Below are 25,716 nucleotides of genomic sequence, written 5' to 3'. Positions count from 1 at the left end.
ACTCTCGGGTTGTCAGAAGCCTTTTCGGCGTGCCGCCCCTCCAGAGTAGTAGACATAGGATTAATCACCAGTATTGTACGCTGCCGCCCCTCCAGAGTAGAAGGCATAGGATTAATCACCAGTATTGTACGCTGCCGCCCCTCCGGAGTAGTAGGCATAGGATTAATCACCAGTATTGCACGCCGCCCCTCCAGAGTAGAAGGCATAGGATTAATCACAAGTATTGTACACCGCCCCTCCAGAGTAGAAGGCATAGGATTAATCACCAGTATTGCACGCCGCCCCTCCAGAGTAGAAGGCATAGGATTAATCACCAGTATTGTACACTGCCGCCCCTCCGGAGTAGTAGGCATAGGATTAATCACCAGTATTGTACGCCGCCCCTCCAGAGTAGAAGGCATAGGATTAATCACCAGTATTGTACGCCGCGGCCCCTCCAGAGTAGCAGGAATAGGATTAATCACCAGTATTGTACGCCGCCCCTCCAGTGTAGTAGGCACAGGATTAATCACCAGTATTGTACGCTGCCGCCCCTCCGGAGTAGTAGGCATAGGATGAATCACCAGTATTGTACACCGCCCCTCCAGAGTAGTAGGCATAGGATGAATCACCAGTATTGTACACCGCCCCTCCAGAGTAGAAGGCATAGGATTAATCACCAGTATTGTACGCTGCCGCCCCTCCGGAGTAGTAGGCATAGGATTAATCACCAGTATTGTACGCCGCCCCTCCAGAGTAGAAGGCATAGGATTAATCACCAGTATTGTACGCTGCCGCCCCTCCGGAGTAGTAGGCATAGGATTAATCACCAGTATTGTACGCCGCCCCTCCAGAGTAGAAGGCATAGGATTAATCACCAGTATTGTACGCCGCGGCCCCTCCAGAGTAGCAGGAATAGGATTAATCACCAGTATTGTACGCCGCCCCTCCAGTGTAGTAGGCACAGGATTAATCACCAGTATTGTACGCCACCCCTCCAGAGTAGTAGGCATTGGATTAATCACCAGTATTGTACGCCGCCCCTCCAGTGTAGTAGGCACAGGATTAATCACCAGTATTGTACGCCACCCCTCCAGAGTAGTAGGCATAGGATTAATCACCAGTATTGTACACCGCCCCTCCAGTGTAGTAGGCATAGGATTAATCACCAGTATTGTACGCCACCCCTCCAGAGTAGTAGGCATAGGATTAATCACCAGTATTGTACACCGCGGCCCCTCCAGAGTAGTAGGCATAGGATTAATCACCAGTATTGTACGCCGCCCCTCCAGTGTAGTAGGCACAGGATTAATCACCAGTATTGTACGCCGCCCCTCCAGTGCGGTAGGCACAGGATTAATCACCAGTATTGTACGCCACCCCTCCAGAGTAGTAGACATAGGATTATTCACCAGTATTGTACACCGCCGCCCCTCCAGAGTAGTAGGCATAGGATTAATCACCAGTATTGTATGCCACGGCCCCTCCATAGTAGTAGGCATAGGATTAATCACCAGTATTGTACGCCACGGCCCCTCCAGAGTAGTAGGCATAGGATTAATCACCAGTATTGTACGCCGCCGCCCTTCCAGAGTAGTAGGCATAGGATTAATTACCAGTATTGTACACCGCCCCTCCAGAGTAGTAGGCATAGGATTAATCACCAGTATTGTACGCCGCCGCCCTTCCAGAGTAGTAGGCATAGGATTAATTACCAGTATTGTACACCGCCCCTCCAGAGTAGTAGGCATAGGATTAATCACCAGTATTGTACGCCGCGGACCCTCTAGAGTAGTAGGCATAGGATTAATCACCAGTATTGTACACCGCCCCTCCAGAGTAGTAGACATAGGATTAATCAACAGTATTGCACGCCGCCCCTCCAGAGTAGTAGGCATAGGAATAATCACAAGTATTGTACACCGCCCCTCCAGAGTAGTAAGCATAGGATTAATCACCAGTATTGTACACCGCCCCTCCAGAGTAGTAGGCATAGGATTATTACCAGTATTGTACACCGCCCCTCCAGAGTAGTAGGCATAGGATTAATTACCAGTATTGTACAACGCCCCTCCAGAGTAGTAGGCATAGGATTAATCACCAGTATTGTACACCGCGGCCCCTCCAGAGTAGTAGACATAGGATTAATCACCAGTATTGTACGCCGCGGACCCTCCAGAGTAGTAGGCATAGGATTAATCACCAGTATTGTACACCGCGGCCCCTCCAGAGTAGTAGGCATAGGATTAATCACCAGTATTGTACGCCGCGGACCCTCCAGAGTAGTAGGCATAGGATTAATCTCCAGTATTGTACGCCGCGGACCCTCCAGAGTAGTAGACATAGGATTAATCACAAGTATTGTACACCGCCCCTCTAGAGTAGTAGACATAGGATTAATCACAAGTATTGTACACCACCCCTCCAGAGTAGTAGACATAGGATTAATCACCAGTATTGTACGCCGCCCCTCCAGAGTAGTAGACATAGGATTAATCACAGGTATTGTACACCGCCCCTCCAGAGAAGTAGACATAGGATTAATCACCAGAATTGTACGCCGCCGCCCTTCCAGAGTAGTAGGCATAGGATTAATCACAAGTATTGTACACCGCCCCTCCAGAGTAGTAGACATAGGATTAATCACCAGAATTGTACGCCGCCGCCCTTCCAGAGTAGTAGGCATAGGATTAATCACCAGTATTGTACGCCGCCCCTCCAGAGTAGTAGGCATAGGATTAATCACCAGTATTGCACGTCGCCCCTCCAGAGTAGTAGGCATAGGATTAATCAACAGTATTGCACGTCGCCCCTCCAGAGTAGTAGGCATAGGAATAATCACAAGTATTGTACACCGCCCCTCCAGAGTAGTAGGCATAGGATTAATCACCAGTATTGTACGCCGCCGCCCCTCCAGAGTAGTAGGCATAAGATTAATCACCAGTATTGTACACCGCCCCTCTAGAGTAGTAGACATAGGATTAATCACCAGTATTGTACGCCGCCCCTCCAGAGTAGTAGACATAGGATTAATCAACAGTATTGCACGTCGCCCCTCCAGAGTAGTAGGCATAGGAATAATCACAAGTATTGTACACCGCCCCTCCAGAGTAGTAGGCATAGGATTAATCACCAGTATTGTACGCCGCCGCCCCTCCAGAGTAGTAGGCATAGGATTAATCACCAGTATTGTACTGTAAGAGGGTGAACTGAGAGGGCACTAGGACCCTGTGGTTTTTGCCTGTTGCAGCAGAGGACAGACCTCCCAGAGACAATGTGTGCTGCGGGGTGGGGTCTAGTGTCTCGAGTGTAAAGTGAAAGTAGGAAGTGAGAGCTGAGAGAGAAAAGGCGGGAAGAAAAGGAGAAGCTGCTGTGAGATCTTAAAAAGAGACTGTGTGGATTTACTGCAAGTGTTTTTGGAGGAAAAGAAGCTTTTGAGAGACTTTTTGTTGCTAACGTTCCCCTGGAGAAGAGCTAACCTTTTGTTTAACTCTGTGAGAGACTTGTGTTGCTAACGTTTCCTGGAGAGGAGCTAACCCTTTATCTAAGAAAAGACGGAGACTTTGCTAAGAACCCAGTACGAATTTGGAAGTCTGTGGATTCCCTGTGCATTGAGTGGAGGAACAAGTCTGGACAGACTGCTGATACAGAGACGGACGGATTGTCGTGGAACCATTCCTAGGAGCTACAGAAGCAGAGACTACATCGTGAGACCACTAACTAAGTCCCCGGCGTTTGGGCTCGGCATCGGCCGACAAGACAAGAGGAGCTTGCTGTAACTTATTGGCGCTGAAGATATGAACTGGCTACAGCCTCTGCGGATTCCTGCCTGAGAGGAAATCCATCTCAGGATACGGTACCATAGTTATAGATACCCGGGTATCTCTGCTCAGAGTGTTAAATTGTTACTTTAGAGGTGTATCTTATATTAGAGTTGTGTAAGTTATACTCAATGTGCCATTCCAGGGGCTCCCTTAATAACACTACATTCAATTTACACTTGTTCCTGTTTTTAGTTGCCTGTTAGGTAAATTTCTTACTAGTCTGTTGTAGTATACAGTTCTCAGGAGACCTTGGAGTGGCACAGTGATTTCAGCTGCTGCTGAGCTAGTGTATCTTTGGGGTGCATCTGCCTTAATATTCTCCATATTACCTTGATTAATTTGCCTTTGAGTAAATACCGTTGAAGATTTCTGCCTTGGTCTTGGTTTGTGACTCACTGGATCTTATTCGGACCTCTGGTCATTACATTTTTGGCGTAGTCGGCAGGATCCAGTGTTTGTCATGGACGAGGGCGAGGGTGGAAATGACCCCGCTGTATCCGCATCCTCCTCAGGGGTTGGGGTTCCCCTGGCAGCCGCTGCGACTTCGGGAGGGTATGTGCCTGTAGGAGCTTTACTTCAGCACATGCCGAAATACGATGGGCGCAATATGGCGTTGCAAGATTGGGCTGAGAGAATCCGGAGTATTCTGCGCATGTGTAATTTGACCCCCGCGTTACGTGCTGAGCTGGCATTAAATGCACTGGAGGGTGATATTAGGCGTATGGTGATCGTGCGCCCAGAATCAGAGAGGGATACATTAGAAAAGATTTTGGAACTGTTAGAGGGGAGTTTGGGGGGCCGAGCGCGTGTGGCCCAGCTTCGGTCCCTATTCTTTAATCGTCCCCAGAGAGAGTGTGAGTCCCTGATGCAGTACTCTAATATTTTACAAGAGATGTTGAATGAGATGCAGCGACTAGACCCGGGGGCCATGGGGGCGTTCCGGGAGGTAGACCGCTTGCTCCGGGACCAATTCATCACCGGTTTAGCCCATAGACTTCTCCGGGACAAGCTGTTGGAAATGGCCCGGGTTGCACCAGAGTTATCTTTCTGGCAGATTTACCGAGCTGCAGTGGAAAGGGAAGAGAAATCAGCCTATGTTCCCGAGGGGTCAGTGAACAGTGCCCAGCTGGAGGAAGGTGTGTCATCAGGGTCGGGGGGGATAGGGGCTTGTAAGCGTGGTACAAGCTTTGCGTGCTGAGGTGAAGGAGTTGAAGCTGAAATTGTCTCAACTGACAGTTGATCCCGCCTCTACCACCTCACGGGAACCTCCTGCCCCACCCCCTGGAACGGTGACCCCGCAAATGGCCAGGTCGTCCTATCAGAATGAGTCAAGCCCTCGCCCACGAGGAACAATCACCTGCTGGAAGTGTGGCCGCCAGGGACACATCTCGCGTTACTGCCGGGCGCTTACAGCCCCAGAAACCCCGTCGCCGGCTTTAAACTTCCGGCCGCTGCCATGAGAGGGCAAGCAGCAGCGGCCCCACCCACACAAAGCCCTCGACGGAATGAACAAGATTTGTTTGCATGTAGTCCAGTGATAGAAGCAGAGTTTGAAGGGCGGAAGATGAGGTGCTTGGTTGACACGGGATCCGAATGTACTATAATGCCTCTAGAAGTATATGAGAGATACTTCAGTCGACTAGTGATTCCAGAGGATGGCCGAGTGATACGACAGACCGCCGCAAATAATGGTCAATTGTCAGTCAAAGGGATCGTGTGGATGCAACTAAAAATGTTTGGTCAAGAGCTGGGGCAGAAAGGGGTAGTACTGGTGGATCACCCCCCTAGAAGAGGGATGGAAGTGACGCTCGGAATGAACGTGCTGCGAGATTTGAATCACCAGATGTATGCCAGTGAAGGACCCCGATACTGGGCCCGTGCGACAAGACACCGACCCACACAGAGAATTCTACACCGTCTAGTGCTGAGTTGCGACTTGCTGAAAAGTGCGGTCCCAGGTGGCCGGGTGGGCCGGGTCCGAGTGACTTCGAGGGCCCCGATCCTGCTGGGACCCAGACAAGAGGAACTCTTAATGCTGCCTGTGGGAGCTGCACAGAGATTGAATGGGCTTGAAGTGCTACTTGAGCCCGCCCGAGAGGGTTCCTCATTTGCCAAGGTACATGTGGCCCGGTCTTTGGCGATTGTGAAGAATGGACGAGTGCCGGTCCGATGCATCAATGTTTTAGATGAAGCTGTTGCAATTCCCGCTGGGACCATACTGGCTGAACTGTTCGTGCCGGCAGAGAAGGTGCCGGAAAATGCAGGGTTCGAATTGCGACCAGACCAACAGTCATCCTGGACATTCGCGGTCGAGGTAGGCCGGACTGAACCTCCTACGGAGGAATGGAATGTTCATGTGATCATGTAGCAGATGGGAGTGGATCGGGAGAAGCTGACCCCCGTGCAGTTGGAGCAGTTGGAGAGAGTTTTGTGGGAACATCAAGAGACATTTTCCCGACATGGAGAGGACTTCGGGTGTACCCAGACGATTGAGCATGAGATTCCAACGGGGGATACTCCACCCATTAGAGAAAGATATCGTCAAATTCCTCCGGCGCTCTATCAAGAGGTGAAGATCATGGTGGCCAGTATGCTGGACAACCAAGTGATCTGAGAGAGCCGGAGTCCCTGGGCGGCCCCTGTAGTCTTGGTCCGCAAGAAGGATGGGACACTCCGATTTTGTGTGGACTATCGGAAATTGAATGCCCACACCGTACGGGACGCATATCCTTTACCCCGTATTGAAGAATCCCTGTCGGCCCTGGGTCGGGCCAAGTATTTCTCAACGTTGGATTTGGCAAGCGGGTACTGGCAGGTCCCAATGGCTGAAAAAGATCGGGCCAAGACGGCGTTTGTCTTGCCAATGGGGCTCTTTGAGTTCAACCGGATGCCCTTTGACCTCGCTACCGCCCCAGGAACCTTCCAACGCCTGATGGAACATTGCTTGGGCGATCTAAATTTTGAATCAGTCCTGATATATCTAGATGACATTGTGGTGTTCGGAACCTCATTTGAAGATCATCTGGAGAAGCTGCGTCAAGTTCTCCGGCGGCTCAAGAGCTACGGCCTGAAAATAAAGCCAAAAAAATGTCAACTGTTACGAAACCAGATTGAATATTTGGGGCATCTGGTGACCCCGGACGGGGTACTACCTTTAGCCAGTAAGATTAAGGCGGTACAAGAGTGGCCACCTCCTTGTGACCTGCGAGAAGTGCGGGCCTTCCTGGGCCTAGCAGGATACTATCGGCGGTTTGTGCCTAAATTCTCACAAGTGGTGAGTCCCTTGAATGAACTTTTGAGAGGGACAGCGCTGGGTCCTCGAAATCGCCCCATTCCATGGGGGCCCCTACAGAAAAAGGCATTTGATGGAGTGAAAACCGCCCTAACGAGTGCCCCATTGCTGGCCTACGCCCGGTTTGACACCCCTTTTTTGTTGTATACCGATGGTAGTCTTCATGGGTTGGGGGCAGTGCTAGCACAGGTGCAGGACGGCCAAGAACGAGTGATTTCTTATGGCAGCAGATCTTTAAGAGACTCCGAGCGAAATCCGGCTAACTACAGCTCATTCCGGCTGGAATTGCTGGCCCTGGTGTGGGCAATGACAGAACGCTTCGCCGAGTATCTAACAGGGGCTGAGGTGCTAGTCATGACAGATAGCAACCCGCTAGCTCACTTAGAGAATGCAAAACTGGGGGCGTTGGAGCAGCGGTGGGTCGCCAGACTGGCCAAGTTCAATTACCGCATTAAATTTCGCTCTGGTCGAGAGAACGGCAATGCAGATGCATTGTCAAGGGTGCCCCTTGGGTCATCCGGGGAAGATGTTGACGAACAACTTGAGGATACTGAAACTCCAGCTTTGGGGCAGATACCTATCTTCCAAAGTGTGGTACACTCAAGTGGGGTGGCCACCGGGGTAAAACACCCTCAGATTGGACAAGAGTCCAGGATGAGTGTCCGGACATTGCACTTGTGCGCCGTTGGGTACAAAACAAGGCCTGGCCCAGTGCAGAGGACAAGGCTCAGTTGTCCATGGAAGGAATGAAACTCCTTCGACAATGGGATAAATTGTGTGTGGAGCAAGGTCTTTTGTATCGTAAGGTGTACCTGCCATCGGAGCTGCAGCATCGGTACCAACTGATAATTCCTGTGGGGATGGGGCCAGTGGTCGCTCGTGAGGCGCATGAGAAGGGGGCCCATTTTGGAAGTGAAAAGACACTTCAGTGGTTGCAGCGAGTCCTCTACTGCCCTGAGTTGGGAGGGATGGTGGCCGACGCGTGTCGGCAGTGCCGAATTTGTGGGCTCAACAAAAGCCCTGAGCAGCGGGCTCCCACACAGTCTATTAAGACTTCAGCTCCACTGGAGCTACTCATGATTGACTACGTGTTGATAGGGTACTCTACGTCAGGGTACTCCTATTGCCTGGTGATGACAGATCACTTTACCAAGTATGCTGTAGCGGTGCCGACAAGAGATCAGACGGCCAAGTCGGCGGCTGAGGCAGTGTGCCGACATTTCTTCCAAGTGTTCGGGTGTCCGCAGAGAATACATTCAGATCAAGGGGCCTGCTTTCAGGGGACGCTGATGAAAGAGTTGCACCAGCTCCATGGTATCGAGCAGTCGAGAACAACGCCTTACCACCCTCAGGGTAACGGGGCGTGTGAGCGTTTTAATCGGACCCTGTTGCAAATGTTGAGGTCCTTAGAGAGTCAGCAACAGACATGCTGGCCTGAGTATCTCCCCGAATTGATGTGGGCTTACAATAACAGGGTGCACAGTACTACTGGTTACTCACCACACATGTTGATGTTTGGTAGACCTGGCCGAGACATTGAGGATTTGAACATGCCAGATCCCTCCTCCGCCCCCCTTCGGACTGCATCCGAGTGGGTACGAGAGCATCGGCGGCGGTTGAGGGTGGTGCATCAGGTGGTGGGCGACCGCCTTCGACAGGTGGTCCATAAGGACACGCGGCCTGTACAAACAGAGCTGTTCTCTCCGGGGGACAGAGTGTTGGTGAGGACAAAACGACGGTCAGGAAAGCTGAGTGACCGATGGGAGGCGATACCGTATCTGATAAAAAAACAGGTGAACCCTGAGATTCCAGTGTACGAGGTCGAACCGGTGGGGACAGGGGGGCCAACCCGTAATTTGCATCGTAACATGTTACAACGGTGCTGGTTTGAAGATTCGGCGCCTACCCCCCTAGAGCCAGAGGCCATGTTCCAAGGGGCGGAAGCTCTGAATGATCTTGAGTTTGATGGTGTGCTTACTCCTGCGCCTGCTTATTTGCCCCCTGTGACCGATCTGGCCTCGGGTGATGAGAATGTTGGGGATATGGAGGATGTTGTTGAGGAGAGTCCATCAGGTCAACTGCTTGGTCCTGACGCTGTATCACAGGACATCGAGCCGCAGGAGGAGACAACTCCACTTACGCCCACTAACACGACCACGGAAGAGACTCTAGCTCCCTCTAAGGTCGCACCTGTTGATGTAGGACTCAGGAGAACTACACGATCTATGGCAGGAATACCGCCTCAGCGATATGCTCAAGATGAATTTGAGTGGGAAGGTATGTCGAGGACGCCAACCTCTAGTGGGGTGGCATGTAAGAGGGTGAACTGTAGTCCCACTGAGAGGGCACTAGGACCCTGTGGTTTTTGTCTGTTGCAGCAGAGGACAGACCTCCCAGAGACAATGTGTGCTGCGGGGTGGGGTCTAGTGTCTCGAGTGTAAAGTGAAAGTAGGAAGTGAGAGCTGAGAGAGAAAAGGCGGGAAGAAAAGGAGAAGCTGCTGTGAGATCTTAAAAAGAGACTGTGTGGATTTACTGCAAGTGTTTTTGGAGGAAAAGAAGCTTTTGAGAGACTTTTTGTTGCTAACGTTCCCCTGGAGAAGAGCTAACCTTTTGTTTAACTCTGTGAGAGACTTGTGTTGCTAACGTTTCCTGGAGAGGAGCTAACCCTTTATCTAAGAAAAGACTGAGACTTTGCTAAGAACCCAGTACGAATTTGGAAGTCTGTGGATTCCCTGTGCATTGAGTGGAGGAACAAGTCTGGACAGACTGCTGATACAGAGACGGACGGATTGTCGTGGAACCATTCCTAGGAGCTACAGAAGCAGAGACTACATCGTGAGACCACTAACTAAGTCCCCGGCGTTTGGGCTCGGCATCGGCCGACAAGACAAGAGGAGCTTGCTGTAACTTATTGGCGCTGAAGATATGAACTGGCTACAGCCTCTGCGGATTCCTGCCTGAGAGGAAATCCATCTCAGGATACGGTACCATAGTTATAGATACCCGGGTATCTCTGCTCAGAGTGTTAAATTGTTACTTTAGAGGTGTATCTTATATTAGAGTTGTGTAAGTTATACTCAATGTGCCATTCCAGGGGCTCCCTTAATAACACTACATTCAATTTACACTTGTTCCTGTTTTTAGTTGCCTGTTAGGTAAATTTCTTACTAGTCTGTTGTAGTACACAGTTCTCAGGAGACCTTTGAGTGGCACAGTGATTTCAGCTGCTGCTGAATTAGTGTATCTTTGGGGTGCATCTGCCTTAATATTCTCCATATTACCTTGATTAATTTGCCTTTGAGTAAATACCGTTGGAGATTTCTGCCTTGGTCTTGGTTTGTGACTCACTGGATCTTATTCGGACCTCTGGTCATTACAGTACACCGCCCCTCTAGAGTAGTAGACATCAGATTCATCACCAGTATTGTACGCCGCCCCTCCAGAGTAGTAGACATAGGATTAATCACCAGTATTGCACGCCGCCCCTCCAGAGTAGTAGGCATAGGATTAATCACCAGTATTGTACACCGCCTCTCCAGAGTAGTAGACATAGGATTAATCACCAGAATTGTACGCCGCCGCCCTTCCAGAGTAGTAGGCATAGGATTAATCACCAGTATTGTACGCCGCCCCTCCAGAGTAGTAGGCATAGGATTAATCACCAGTATTGTACGCCGCCCCTCCAGAGTAGTAGGCATAGGATTAATCACCAGAATTGTACGTTGCGGCCCCTCCAGAGTAGTAGGCATAGGATTAATCTCCAGTATTGTACACCGCAGCACATCCAGAGTAGTAGGCATAGGATTAATCACCAGTGTTGTACGCCGCCACCCCCCCATAGTTGTAGGCACAGGATTAATCACCAGAATTGTACGTTGCGGCCCCTCCAGAGTAGTAGGCATAGGATTAATCTCCAGTATTGTATGCCGCGGCCCCTCCAGAGTAGTAGGCATAGGATTAATCACCAGTATTGTACACCACTGCCCCTCCAGAGTAGTAGGCATAGGATTAATCACCAGTATTGTACACCGCGGCCCCTCCAGAGTAGTAGGCATAGGATTAATCACCAGGATTGTACACCGCCCCTCCAGAGTAGTAGGCATAGGATTAATCACCAGTATTGTACACCGACCCTCCAGAGTAGTAGGCATAGGATTAATCACCAGTATTGTACACCGCAGCCCCTCCAGAGTAGTAGGCATAGGATTAATCACCAGTATTGTACGCCGCCCCTCCAGAGTAGTAGACATAGGATTAATCACAAGTATTGTACACCGCCCCTCCAGAGTAGTAGACATAGGATTAATCACCAGAATTGTACGCCGCCGCCCTTCCAGAGTAGTAGGCATAGGATTAATCACAAGTATTGTACACCGCCCCTCCAGAGTAGTAGACATAGGATTAATCACCAGAATTGTACGCCGCCGCCCTTCCAGAGTAGTAGGCATAGGATTAATCACCAGTATTGTACGCCGCCCCTCCAGAGTAGTAGGCATAGGATTAATCACCAGTGTTGTACGCCGCCACCCCTCCAGAGTAGTAGGCATAGGATTAATCACCAGTATTGTACGCCGCAGCCCCCCCATAGTAGTAGGAATAGGATTGATCACCAGTATTGTACGCTAGGGCCGCTTCATAGTAGTAGGCATAGGATTAATCACCAGTATTTTACACCACCCCTCCAGAGTAGTAGGCATAGGATTAATCACCAGTATTGTACGCCGCTGCCCCTCGAGAGTAGTAGGCATAGGATTAATCTCCAGTATTGTACGCCGCCACCCCTCCAAAGTAGTAGGCATAGGATTAATCACCAGTATTGTACGCTGCCACCCCTCCAGAGTAGTAGGCATAGGATTAATCACCAGTATTGTACGCCGCCACCCCTCCAGAGTAGTAGGCATAGGATTAATCACCAGTATTGTACGCCGCCACCCCTCCAGAGTAGTAGGCATAGAATTAATCTCCAGTATTGTATGCCGCGGCCCCTCCAGAGTAGTAGGCATAGGATTAATCACCAGTGTTGTACACCGCAGCCCATCCAGAGTAGTAGGCATAGGATAAATCACCAGTGTTGCACGCCGCCACCCCCCCATAGTAGTAGGCATAGGATTAATCACCAGTGTTGTACGCCGCCACCCCCCCGTAGTTGTAGGCATAGGATTAATCACCAGAATTGTACGCCGCGGCCCCCCCAGAGTAGTAGGCATAGGATTAATCACCAGTGTTGTACGCCGCCCCTCCAGAGTAGTAGGCATAGGATTAATCACCAGGGTTGTACACCTCAGCACCTCCAGAGTAGTAGGCATAGGATTAATCACCAGTATTGTACACCGCGGCCCCTCCAGAGTAGAAGGCATAGCATTATTCACCAGTATTGTACGCCACGGCCCCTCCAGAGTAGTAGGCATAGGATTAATCACCAGTATTGTATGCCGCGGCCCCTCCAGAGTAGTAGCATAGGATTAATCACCAGTATTGTACGCTGCGGCCGCTCCATAGCAGTAGGCATAGGATTAATCACCAGTATTGTACACCGCCCCTCCAGAGTAGTAGGCATAGCATTAATCACCAGTATTGTACACTGCCCCTCCAGAGTAGTAGGCATAGCATTAATCACCAGTATTGTACGCTGGTGTCACGGCCCCTCCAGAGTAGTAGGCATAGGATTAATCACCAGTATTGTACGCCGCAGCCCCTCCAGAGTAGTAGGCATAGGATTAATCACCAGTATTGTACACCGCCCCTCCAGAGTAGTAGGCATAGGATTAATCAGCAGTATTGTACAATGCAGCCCCTCCAGAGTCGTAGGCATAGGATTAATCACCAGTATTGTACGCTGCGGCCGCTCCATAGCAGTAGGCATAGTATTAATCACCAGTATTGTACGCCGCCGCCCCTCCGTAGTAGTAGGCATAGGAATAATCACCAGTATTGTACACTGCAGCCCCTCCAGAGTAGTAGGCATAGGATTAATCACCAGTATTGTACGCCGCGGCCCCTCCAGAGTAGTAGGCATAGGATTAATCTCCAGTATTGTACACCGCAGCCCCCCCCCATAGTAGTAGGCATAGGATTAATCACCAGTATTGTACATCGCAGCCCCTCCATAGTAGAAGGCATAGGATTAATCACCAGTATTGTACACCGCGGCCCCTCCAGAGTAGTAGGAATAGGATTGATCACCAATATTGTACGCTGCGGCCGCTTCATAGTAGTAGGCATAGCATTAATCACCAGTATTTTACACCACCCCTCCAGAGTAGTAGGCATAGGATTTATCACCAGCATTGTACACCGCGGCCCCTCCATAGTAGAAGGCATAGGATTAATCACCAGTATTGTACACCGCAGCCCATCCAGAGTAGTAGGCATAGGATTAATCACCAGTATTGTACGCCGCGGCCCTCCAGAGTAGTAGGCATAGGATTAATCACCAGTGTTGTACGCCGCGGCCCTCCAGAGTAGTAGGCATAGGATTAATCACCAGTATTGTACGCCGCGGCCCTCCAGAGTAGTAGGCATAGGATTAATCACCAGTATTGTACGCCGCGGCACTCCAGAGTAGTAGGCATAGGATTAATCACCAGTATTGTACTGTTATGATCTGGTGGCCTTGGAGCCGCATGGAACTTTCTCTGGAGTTGGTGGAAACTGTACTGACCGCAAATCCTGAACTTAACACCGCAACTAAAAGTAGCCGTGGGGTGTGCCTAACAAATCCTAGACACCTCGACACAGCCGGAGGACTAAATACCCCTATAGATGGAAGTAGGAATTCTACCTTGCCTCAGAGCAGAACCCCAAAGGATAGGCAGCCCCCCACAAATTTTGACTGTGAGTAGTAGAGGAAAGACACACGCAGGCAGGAAACAGGATTTAGCAAAAGAGGCCACTTCTAGCTAAATAGGAAAGGATAGGACAGAATACTAAGCGGTCAGTATTAAAACCCTTCCAAAAAATATCCACAGCAGATGATACAAAAAATTCCACCATCTAACTAAAGATGTGGAGCGTATATCTGCAACTCCTGAGAATCCAACAAGACTGAGAAAACACTGACACAATCTAAGCTGGACAAGAGAAAACAAATTAACAGCACAAAATTATTAAGCACAAACAAGAACAAAACACTTATCTCTGCTGAATTGGCAGCAAGGCAGGAGGAACTAGACAAAGATCCAAAACCTCCCTGAACCATGGACAACTGGCAAGGACTAATGAATCCTGCACACCCAAATACCCCAGTCAGAACTGCAATCAGCAGATACACCTGATCAGGACTGCCACTCAGGGATAACTGCATTACCACCTACAACCACTGGAGGGAACCCAAAAGCAGAATTCACAAAATTCCCCCCCCCTTGAGGAGGGGTCACTGAACCCTCACCAGAGCCCCCAGGACGATCAGGACGAGCCAGATGAAAGTCACAAACCAAATCAGCAGCATGGACATCAGAGGCAAAAACCCAAGAATTATCCTCCTGGCCATAACCCTTCCATTTGACAAGGTACTGAAGCCTCCGTCTCGAAAAACGAGAATCCAAAATCTTCTCAACCACATACTCCAACTCTCCATCAACCCACACAGGGGTCGGAGGATCAACAGAAGGAACAACGGGCACCACATATTTCCGCAATAAAGATCTATGGAAGACATTATGGATAGCAAAAGAGGCCGGAAGCGCCAATCGAAAAGACACCGGATTAATAATCTCAGAAATCCTATAAGGACCAATAAACCGTGGCTTAAATTTAGGGGAAGAAACCTTCATAGGAACATGACGGGAAGACAACCAGACCAGATCCCCAACCCGAAGCCGGGAACCAACACACCGACGACGGTTAGCAAAACGTTGAGCCTCCTCCTGAGACAACACCAAATTGTCCACCACATGAGCCCAAATCTGCTGCAACCTGTCAACCACAGAATCCACACCAGGACAGTCAGAAGGCTCAAGCTGCCCAGAAGAAAAACGAGGATGAAAACCAAAATTACAAAAGAAAGGCGAAACCAAAGTAGCCGAACTAGCCCGATTATTAAGGGCAAACTCGGCCAATGGCAAGAAGGCCACCCAATCATCCTGATCAGCAGACACAAAGCATGTCAAATAAGTCTCCAAAGTCTGATTAGTTCGCTCGGTCTGGCCATTTGTCTGAGGATGAAATGCAGAAGAAAAAGACAAATCAATGCCCAGCCTAACACAAAAGACCCGGCAAAACCTAGAAACAAACTGGGAACCTCTGTCGGACACAATATTCTCCGGAAAACCATGCAAACGGACCACATGCTGAAAAAACAACGGAACCAAATCTGAAGAGGAAGGCAATTTAGGCAAAGGCACCAAATGAACCATCTTAGAGAACCGGTCACAAACAACCCAGATAACAGACATCTTCTGGGAAACCGGAAGATCAGAAATAAAATCTATAGAAATATGCGTCCAGGGCCTCTCAGGGACTGGCAATGGCAAAAGCAACCCACTAGCACGGGAACAACAAGGCTTGGCCCGCGCACAAGTCCCACAGGACTGCACAAAAGAACGCACATCACGTGACAAAGAAGGCCACCAAAAGGACCTACCAATCAAATCTCTGGTACCAAAAATACCAGGATGACCAGCCAACACAGAACAGTGAACCTCAGAAATCATTCTACTAGTCCATCTGTCAGGAACAAACAGTTTCCCCACTGGACAGCGGTCAGGTCTGTCAGCCTGAAATTCCTGAAGAACCCGTCGTAAACCAGGGGAAATGGCAGAAAGGACCACCACTTCTATCAGAATGCCAACCGGTTCCAGGACCTCAGGAGAATGAGGCAAAAAACTCCTAGAGAGGGCATCAGCCTTAATATTCTTAGAACCCGGAAGATACGAAACCACGAAATCAAAACGGGAAAAAAACAAGGACCAGCGAGCCTGTCTAGCATTCAGCCGTTTGGCAGACTCGAGGTAAATCAGATTCTTATGATTGGTCAAGACCACAATACGGTGCTTAGCTCCCTCAAGCCAATGTCACCACTCCTCAAATGCCCACTTCATAGCCAACAACGCTCGATTGCCGACATCATAATTGCGTTCAGCAGGCAAAAACTTACGGGAATAGAAAGCACACAGTTTCATTAAGGAACCAACAGAATCCCTCTGAGACAAAACGGCCCCTGCCCCAATCTCAGAAGCGTCAATCTCAACCTGAAACGGAAGAGAAACATCCGGTTGGCGCAACACCGGAGCAGAAGTAAATCGGCGTTTAAGCTCCTGAAAGGCAGAGACAGCCGCAGAGGACCAATTTGCCACATCAGCCCCTTTCTTCGTCAAATCGGTCAAGGGTTTAACCACGCTAGAGAAGTTAGCAATGAAACGGTGATAAAAATTTGCAAAACCCAAAAATTTCTGAAGGCTCTTCATGGATGTGGGTTGAATCCAATCATGAATGGCCTGAACCTTAACCGGATCCATCTCCATAGATGAGGGAGAAAAAATGAAGCCCAAAAAAGAAACCTTCTGCACCCCAAAGAGACACTTAGACCCCTTCACAAACAAAGCATTGTCACGAAGGATCTGAAATACCATCCTGACCTGTTCCACATGAGACTCCCAATCATCGGAAAAAATCAAAATATCGTCCAAATATACAATCAAGAATTTATCAAGATAAGTCCGGAAGATATCATGCATGAAGGACTGAAAAACAGATGAAGCATTAGTGAGCCCGAATGGCATCACAAGATATTCAAAATGACCTTCGGGTGTATTAAACGCAGTTTTCCATTCATCACCCTGCTTAATACGAACAAGATTATATGCCCCCCGAAGGTCAATCTTAGTAAACCAACTAGCCCCCTTAATCCTAGCAAACAAATCAGAAAGCAAAGGTAAGGGGTATTGAAACTTGACCGTGATCTTATTCAAGAGGCGATAATCAATACAGGGTCTCAAGGAGCCATCCTTCTTAGCAACAAAAAAAATCCCGCTCCCAACGGTGAAGAAGATGGCCGACTATGCCCTTTCGCCAAAGACTCCTTAATATAATTCCGCATGGCGGTATGTTCAGGCACAGACAGGTTGAAAAGTCGGCCCTTAGGAAACTTACAGCCTGGAATCAAGTCAATAGCACAATCACAGTCCCTGTGCGGTGGAAGGGAACTGGACTTGGGCTCATCGAATACATCCTGAAAATCAGACAAAAACTTAGGAATTTCAGAAGAGGAAGAAGAGGAGATTGACATCAAAGGAACATCATTATGAATCCCCTGACAACCCCAACTAGTCACAGACATAGACTTCCAGTCCAACACAGGATTATGTACCTGCAACCACGGAAAACCCAGCACGATAGCATCATGCAAATTATGCAACACCAGAAATCGACAATCTTCCTGATGGGCTGGCGCCATGCGCATGGTCACCTGTGTCCAAAACTGGGGCTTATTTTTAGCCAAAGGTGTAGCATCAATGCCCCTTAAAGGAATAGGGTTCTGCAAAGGCTGCAAGGGAAAACCACAACGCCTGGCAAACTCAAAGTCCATTAAGTTCAAGGCGGCGCCTGAATCCACAAACGCCATGACAGAAAATGATGACAATGAGCAGATCAAGGACACAGATAACAGAAATTTAGGTTGTACAGTACTGATGGTAAATGAACTGGCGATCCTCTTTGTCCGCTTAGGGCAGACAGAAATGACATGAGAAGCGTCGCCACAATAATAACACAACCTATTCTGACGTCTGAAACCTTGTCGTTCCATTCTAGACAGAATCCTATCACACTGCATAGACTCAGGAATTTGCTCTGAGGACAACGCCACAGCGCGCACAGTTCTGCGCTCCCGCAAGCGCCGGTCAATCTGAATGGCCAGAGACATAGAATCACTCAGACCGAAAGGCGTGGGAAACCCCACCATAACATCTTTAACAGATTCAGAAAGACCCTTTCTGAAAATTGCCGCCAAAGCATCATCATTCCATTTAGTCAACACAGACCATTTTCTAAATTTCTGACAATACAATTCTGCCGCCTCTTGACCCTGAGACAGGGCCAACAAGGTCTTCTCCGCTTGATCCACAGAATTAGGTTCATCATATAATAATCCTAAAGCCTGAAAAAAGGAGTCTACATTAAGCAAATCCGGATTCCCAGATTCCAGGGAAAATGCCCAATCCTGTGGATCGCCACGCAGCAGGGAGATGACGATTTTAACCTGCTGAATGGAATCACCGGAGGATCGAGGTCTCAGAGCAAAAAACAGTTTACAGTGGTTTTTAAAACTCAAAAATTTGGACCTGTCACCAAAAAACAAATCAGGAGTAGGAATCTTCAGCTCTAAAACAGGAGTCTGAACAATATAATCAGAAATACCCTGTACCCTAGCAGCAAGCTGGTCCAGACGAGAAGGTAATTCCTGAACATCCATGCTAGCACAAGACTCTTCAGCCACCCAGAGAAAAAGAGGAAAGAGAAGACTAAGCAGAGTGCAGAAAAAAATGGCTCAACACCTTTCTTCCCTTCTTCTGAGATGCATTTAACTCATTATAGGCCAGTTGTACTGTTATGATCTGGTGGCCTTGGAGCCGCATGGAATTTTCTCTGGAGTTGGTGGAAACTGTACTGACCGCAAATCCTGAACTTAACAGCGCAACTAGAAGTAGCCGTGGGGTGTGCCTAACAAATCCTAGACACCTCGACACAGCCGGAGGACTAAATACCCCTATAGATGGAAGTAGGAATTCTACCTTGCCTCAGAGCAGAACCCCAAAGGATCGGCAGCCCCCCAAAAATATTGACTGTGAGTAGTAGAGGAAAGACACACGCAGGCAGGAAACAGGATTTAGCAAAAGAGGCCACTTCTAGCTAAATAGGAAAGGATAGGACAGAATACTAAGCGGTCAGTATTAAAACCCTTCCAAAAAATATCCACAGCAGATGATACAAAAAATTCCACCATCTAACTAAAGATGTGGAGCGTATATCTGCAACTCCTGAGAATCCAACAAGACTGAGAAAACACTGACACAATCTAAGCTGGACAAGAGAAAACAAATGAATAGCACAAAATTATTAAGCACACAGCATGTGTGCCGCAAAAACAAAACACTTATCTTTGCTGAATTGGCAGCAAGGCAGGAGGAACCAGACAAAGATCCAAAACCTCCCTGAACCATGGACAACTGGCAAGGACTAATGAATCCTGCACACCTAAATACCCCAGTCAGAACTGCAATCAGCAGATACACCTGACCAGGACTGCCACTCAGGGATAACTGCATTACCACCTACAACCACTGGAGGGAACCCAAAAGCAGAATTCACAACATTGTACACCGCGGCCCCTCCAGAGTAGTAGGAATAGGATTGATCACCAGTATTGTACGCCGCGGACCCCCCATAGTAGTAGGCATAGGATTAATCACCAGTATTGTACGCCGCGGCCCCTCCATAGTAATAAGCATAGGATTAAGCACCAGTATTGTACGCCGCGGCCCCTCCATAGTAGTAGGCATAGAATTAATCACCAGAATTGTACGCCGTGGCCCTCCAGAGTAGCAGGCATAGGATTAATCACCAGTATTGTACACCGCAGCCCTCCAGAGTAGCAGGCATAGGATTAATCACCAGTATTGCACACGGCAGGCCCTCCATAGTAGTAGGCATAGGATTAATCACCAGTATTGTACACCGCTGCCCCTCCAGAGTAGAAGGCATAGGATTAATCACCAGTATTGTACACCGAGGCCCCTCCATAGTAGTAGGCTGTTGTGAATTCTGTGGCAGAGCTCCCTCCTGTGGTCACAAGTGGTACTTCGGCTGATTCTCTCTGTGAGCTTCCGTTGGTGGAGGAGAGTGGTACTGCGGCTTCTGAGTTTCCTTCCTCAGGTGATGTGGTGATGTCGTTAGGTGCTGCTCTATTTAACTCCACCTAGTGCTTTGATCCTGGCCTCCAGTCAATGTTCTAGTATTGGACCTGTTTCCTCCTGGATCGTTCCTGTGGCCTGCTGCTCTGCATAGCTAAGTTCCGCTTTTGCTATTTTGATTGCTGTTTTTTTCTGTCCAGCTTGCTATTTGTTTTTTCTTGCTTGCTGGAAGCTCTGGGACGCAGAGGGTGTACCTCCGTGCCGTTAGTTCGGTATGGAGGGTCTTTTTGCCCCCTTTGCGTGGTTTTTTGTAGGGTTTTGTGTTGACCGCAAAGTTACCTTTCCTATCCTCGCTCTGTTCAGAAAGTCGGGCCTCACTTTGCTAAATCTATTTCATCTCTACGTTTGTATTTTCATCTTACTCACAGTCATTATATGTGGGGGCTGCCTTTTCCTTTGGGGTATTTCTCTGAGGCAAGGTAGGTTTATTTTCTATCTTCAGGCTGGCTAGTTTCTCAGGCTGTGCCGAGTTGCATAGGGAGCGTTAGGCGCAATCCACGGCTGCCTCTAGTGTGGTTGGAGAGGATTAGGGATTGCGGTCAGCAGAGTTCCCACATCTCAGAGCTCGTTCTATGTTTTTGGGTTATTGTCAGGTCACTGTATGTGCTCTGACTTCTATGTCCATTGTGGTACTGAATTACCTTATCATAACAGTAGGCATAGGATTAATCACCAGTATTGTACACCGCTGCCCCTCCAGAGTAGTAGGCATAGGATTAATCACCAGTATTGTACACCGCGGCCCCTCCATAGTAGTAGGCATAGGATTAATCACCAGTATTGTACACCGCTTCCCCTCCATAGTAGTAGGCATAGGATTAATCACTAGTATTGCACGACGCGGCTCCTCCATAGTAGTAGGCACAGGATTAATCACCAGTATTGTACGCCGCGGCCCCTCCAGAGTAGTAGGCATAGGATTAATCACCAGTATTGTACACCTCAGCCCCTCCATAGTAGTAGGCATAGGATTAATCACCAGTATTGTACGCCGCGGACCCTCCAGAGTAGTAGGCATAGGATTAATCACCAGTATTGTACACCTCAGCCCCTCCATAGTAGTAGGCATAGGATTAATCACCAGTATTGTACGCCGCGGACCCTCCAGAGTAGTAGGCATAGGATTAATCACCAGTATTGTACACCTCAGCCCCTCGAGAGTAGTAGGCATAGCATTAATCACCAGAATTGTACACCGCTGCCCCTCCAGAGTAGAAGGCATCGGATTAATCACCAGTATTGTACACCGCTGCCCCTTCAGAGTAGTAGGCATAGGATTAATCACCAGTATTGTACACCGCTGCCCCTCCAGAGTAGTAGGCATAGGATTAATCACCAGTATTGTACACCGCTGCCCCTCCAGAGTAGTAGGCATAGGATTAATCACCAGTATTGTACGCCGCTGCCCCTCCAGAGTAGTAGGCATAGGATTAATCACCAGTATTGTACGCTGCGGTCGCTTCATAGTAGTAGGCATAGGATTAAGCACCAGTATAGTACACCACAGCCCCTCCATAGTAGAAGGCATAAGATTAATCACCAGAATTGTACACCGCCCCTCCAGAGTAGTAGGCATAGGATTATTCACTAGTATTGTACGCCTCGGCCCCTCCAGAGTAGTAGGCATAGGATTAATCACCAGTATTGTACGCTGCGGCCGCTTCATAGTAGTAGGCATAGGATTAATCACCAGTATTGTACACCGCCCCTCCAGAGTAGTAGGCATAGGATTAATCACAAGTATTGTACACCGCCCTTCCAGAGTAGTAGACATAGGATTAATCACCAGTATTAGTACGCCGCCGCCCTTCCAGAGTAGTAGGCATAGGATTAATCACCAGTATTGTACGCCGCCCCTCCAGAGTAGTAGGCATAGGATTAATCACCAGTATTGTACACCGCAGCCCCTCCAGAGTAGTAGGCATAGGATTAATCACCAGTATTGTACACCGCCCCTCCAGAGTAGTAGGCATAGGATTAATCACCAGTATTGTACACCGCCCCTCCAGAGTAGTAGGCATAGGATTAATCACAAGTATTGTACACCGCCCTTCCAGAGTAGTAGACATAGGATTAATCACCAGTATTGTACGCTGCCGCCCTTCCAGAGTAGTAGGCATAGAATTAATCACCAGTATTGTACACCGCCTCTCCAGAGTAGTAGGCATAGGATTAATCACCAGTATTGTACACCGCAGCCCCTCCAGGGTAGTAGGCAAAGGATTAATCACCAGTATTGTACACTGCAGCCCCTCCAGAGTAGTAGGCATAGGATTAATCACAAGTATTGTACACCGCCCTTCCAGAGTAGTAGACATAGGATTAATCACCAGTATTGTACGCCGCCGCCCTTCCAGAGTAGTAGGCATAGGATTGATCACAAGTATTGTACACCGCCCTTCCAGAGTAGTAGGCATAGGATTAATCACCAGTATTGTACGCCGCCCCTCCAGAGTAGTAGGCATAGGATTAATCACCAGTATTGTACGCCGCCCCTCCAGAGTAGTAGGCATACTTAAATTTATTAATGGAGTCTGTGTCATTCTTTCAATTAAAGGACTTTATTCTGGATGTGTGTTTTTTATACAATATTGACACCTCTCCATTACTAACCTCGCGGCTTGATGTCATCTGACAATACAAAGCTAACATCAACCCTGTTATGATCTGGTAATTCAGTACCACAATGGACATAGAAGTCAGAGCACATACAGTGACCTGACAATAACCCAAAAACATAGAACGAGCTCTGAGACGTGGGAACTCTGCTGACCGCAATCCCTAATCCTCTCCAACCACACTAGAGGCAGCCGTGGATTGCGCCTAACGCTCCCTATGCAACTCGGCACAGCCTGAGAAACTAGCTAGCCTGAAGATAGAAAATAAGCCTACCTTGCCTCAGAGAAATACCCCAAAGGAAAAGGCAGCCCCCACATATAATGACTGTGAGTAAAGATGAAAAGACAAACGTAGAGATGAAATAGATTTAGCAAAGTGAGGCCCGACTTTCTGAACAGAGCGAGGATAGGAAAGGTAACTTTGCGGTCAACACAAAACCCTACAAACAACCACGCAAAGGGGGCAAAAAGACCCTCCGTACCGAACTAACGGCACGGAGGTACACCCTCTGCGTCCCAGAGCTTCCAGCAAGCAAGAAAAAACAAATAAGCAAGCTGGACAGAAAAAAAACAGCAAACAAATAGCAAAAGCGGAACTTAGCTATGCAGAGCAGCAGGCCACAGGAACGATCCAGGAGGAAACAGGTCCAATACTAGAACATTGACTGGAGGCCAGGATCAAAGCACTAGGTGGAGTTAAATAGAGCAGCACCTAACGACTTCACCACATCACCTGAGGAAGGAAACTCAGAAGCCGCAGTACCACTCTCCTCCACCAACGGAAGCTCACAGAGAGAATCAGCCGAAGTACCACTTGTGACCACAGGAGAGAGCTCTGCAACAGAATTCACAACACAACCCCCCCAACTATTACCACAGTTGCCACCACTACAGGGCAAGTGGGAATTGTGAGGCTAAGTGCCAGAATTGGTGCATCTTAGAGATGCGCCTTTTCTGGGGTGGCTGAGAGCTGATGTTTTTAGCCTGGGGGGCAGTATCCAATAATATTGGCACGCCCCACTTTTCAGTTTTTGAATTTCCACAAAAATTTAAAATAACCAATAAATTTCGTTCAACTTCACAATTGGGTTCCACTTGTTGTTGATTCTTCACCAAAAATTTACATTTGGTATCTTTATGTTTGAAGCATGATATGTAGGAAAAGGTTGAAAAGTTCCAGGGCGCCGAATACTTTCGCAAGGCAGTGTATATGCGTGCCACTGACATTATTATTATTATTTATTGTTAAAGCGCCATTTATTCCATGGCGCTTTACATGTAAGGAGGGGTATACATAATAAAAGCAAGTACAATAATCTTAAGCAATACAAGTCATAACTGGTACAGGAGGAGAGAGGACCCTGCCCGCGAGGGCTCACAATCTACAAGGGATGGGTGAGAATACAGTAGGCGAGGGTAGAACTGACATCTTTATTTCTATCTAATATATATATATGTTAGGGTTGGCGGAACGCACCGAATATATTTATTAGATGAGATAGGTGCGTTCGCAACCCAGGATCCACCATGCAGGAAAGAACCTGCTGCTAAGTAAGGCAGTGAAGTAAATTAGTATAAACGAACTCTGTTACTTCACAGAGCCTGTAGTAAAGAGAATGCTGTGCCCTGTTTAGCTCACATGGAACACAGCTACTGAGTAGAGCTGACAGTGGTCATGCAGTCCCAACCAAACACGCTGCTCCTCTCCGGGTGAGCTGGAATTCTAATGGCTATTAGCCAGCCCTGAATTCACTCATGAGAAACTCCTTGCCGGAGGAGCCAGCATTCTAGGGGCTTATTTCAGCCAGGTCACTGACTGCATACACACAAAAACTCCTCGCCGGAGGTGCCAGCATTCTAGGGGCTTATTTCAGCCGGGTCCCTGACCGCATACACACAAAAACTCCTCGCCGGAGGTGCCAGCATTCTAGGGGCTTATTTCAGCCGGGTCCCTGACCGCATACACACAAAAACTCCTCGCCGGAGGTGCCAGGATTCTAGGGGCTTATTTCAGCCGGGTCCCTGACCGCATACACACAAAAACTCCTCGCCGGAGGTGCCAGGATTCTAGGGGCTTATTTCAGCCGGGTCCCTGACCGCATACACACAAAAACTCCTCGCCGGAGGTGCCAGCATTCTAGGGGCTTATTTCAGCCGGGTCCCTGACCACACACCCGACCACACTGGCCCTGAGCTCGTACATATTTGATACTAGCGCATGGCCGTACGATCATGAGAACCCTTTATAGCTGCAGCAACTTCAGGACCTTCCTAGACGGACCAATGGAAGGCTTCCACAAAACTTGATCAGGTACAGGGCCTTCCTGGAGGACCAATGGAAGTCGCTGCAGTACCTGAGCATGTGACCCTAGACCTCCACTGAGAGATCTTACCCTGGGCATGCTCAGTGTGTGCAAAGCAGGACTTAGTCCCAGAAAAGCCTGATCGTCGCAGACCAGTGCAGGGTACAATAGCAGAGCCTGGAGAGGCAGCAGTAAGCCTTTGCACAGTATCAGATTCAATGAGACGCTGGGACCGACGTCTCCGCTCAGCAGGCTCCACTGCGGTTGATGCAGAATGGGAGATTGCAGCAGACACGGATCGAGATTCTCCCTGTGCAGCGGCGGGAACCCGACTCCTAACTATGTGTATATATATATATATATATATTCTGTGCTAACCAGTGGTTAGCACAGCAGCCTTGCAGCGCTGGAGTCCTGGGTTCAAATCCCACCAAGGAAAACATCTGCAAAGAGTTTGTATGTTCTCTCCGTGTTTGCGTGGGTTTCCTCCGGGTACTCCGGTTTCCTCCCACATTCCAAAGACATACTGATAGGGAATTTAGACTGTGAGCCCCAATGGGGACAGTGATGATAATGTGTGCTAACTGTTGGCATATGCAACAGATTAGGACTTATTATAAGTGAAAGGAGGACTTCATACTAACCAGACAGCAGATGGCGATAGTGTGTAAAGTTATATACTTGCTGTAATGTGGGGAGGGAAGCTCTCAGTTGTTGGTTGTTTTCTTCCTGTTTTTTCTTTTTTCTTCATGAATGTGTTGTCTTCAGTGCACGGACAGTGTGACACTGAAT

The 25,716-nt window shown here is 48.6% G+C and overlaps 1 protein-coding gene across 4 annotated transcripts in view; it reads right to left on the bottom strand.

Moving 5' to 3' along the window:
• NHSL2 (NHS like 2) overlaps positions 1-25,716 on the bottom strand; it is a 522,837-nt gene that overhangs the window by 118,930 nt on the left and 378,191 nt on the right. The gene's annotated exons all lie outside the window — the stretch shown is intronic.

Source organism: Ranitomeya imitator, chromosome 2 (genome assembly GCF_032444005.1).
Source record: "Ranitomeya imitator isolate aRanImi1 chromosome 2, aRanImi1.pri, whole genome shotgun sequence".
In the NCBI taxonomy this organism is placed as follows: domain Eukaryota; kingdom Metazoa; phylum Chordata; class Amphibia; order Anura; family Dendrobatidae; genus Ranitomeya; species Ranitomeya imitator.
The sequence above is the reverse complement of the archived record's forward strand: the minus strand, read 5'-3'. Positions and strand labels throughout refer to the sequence as shown.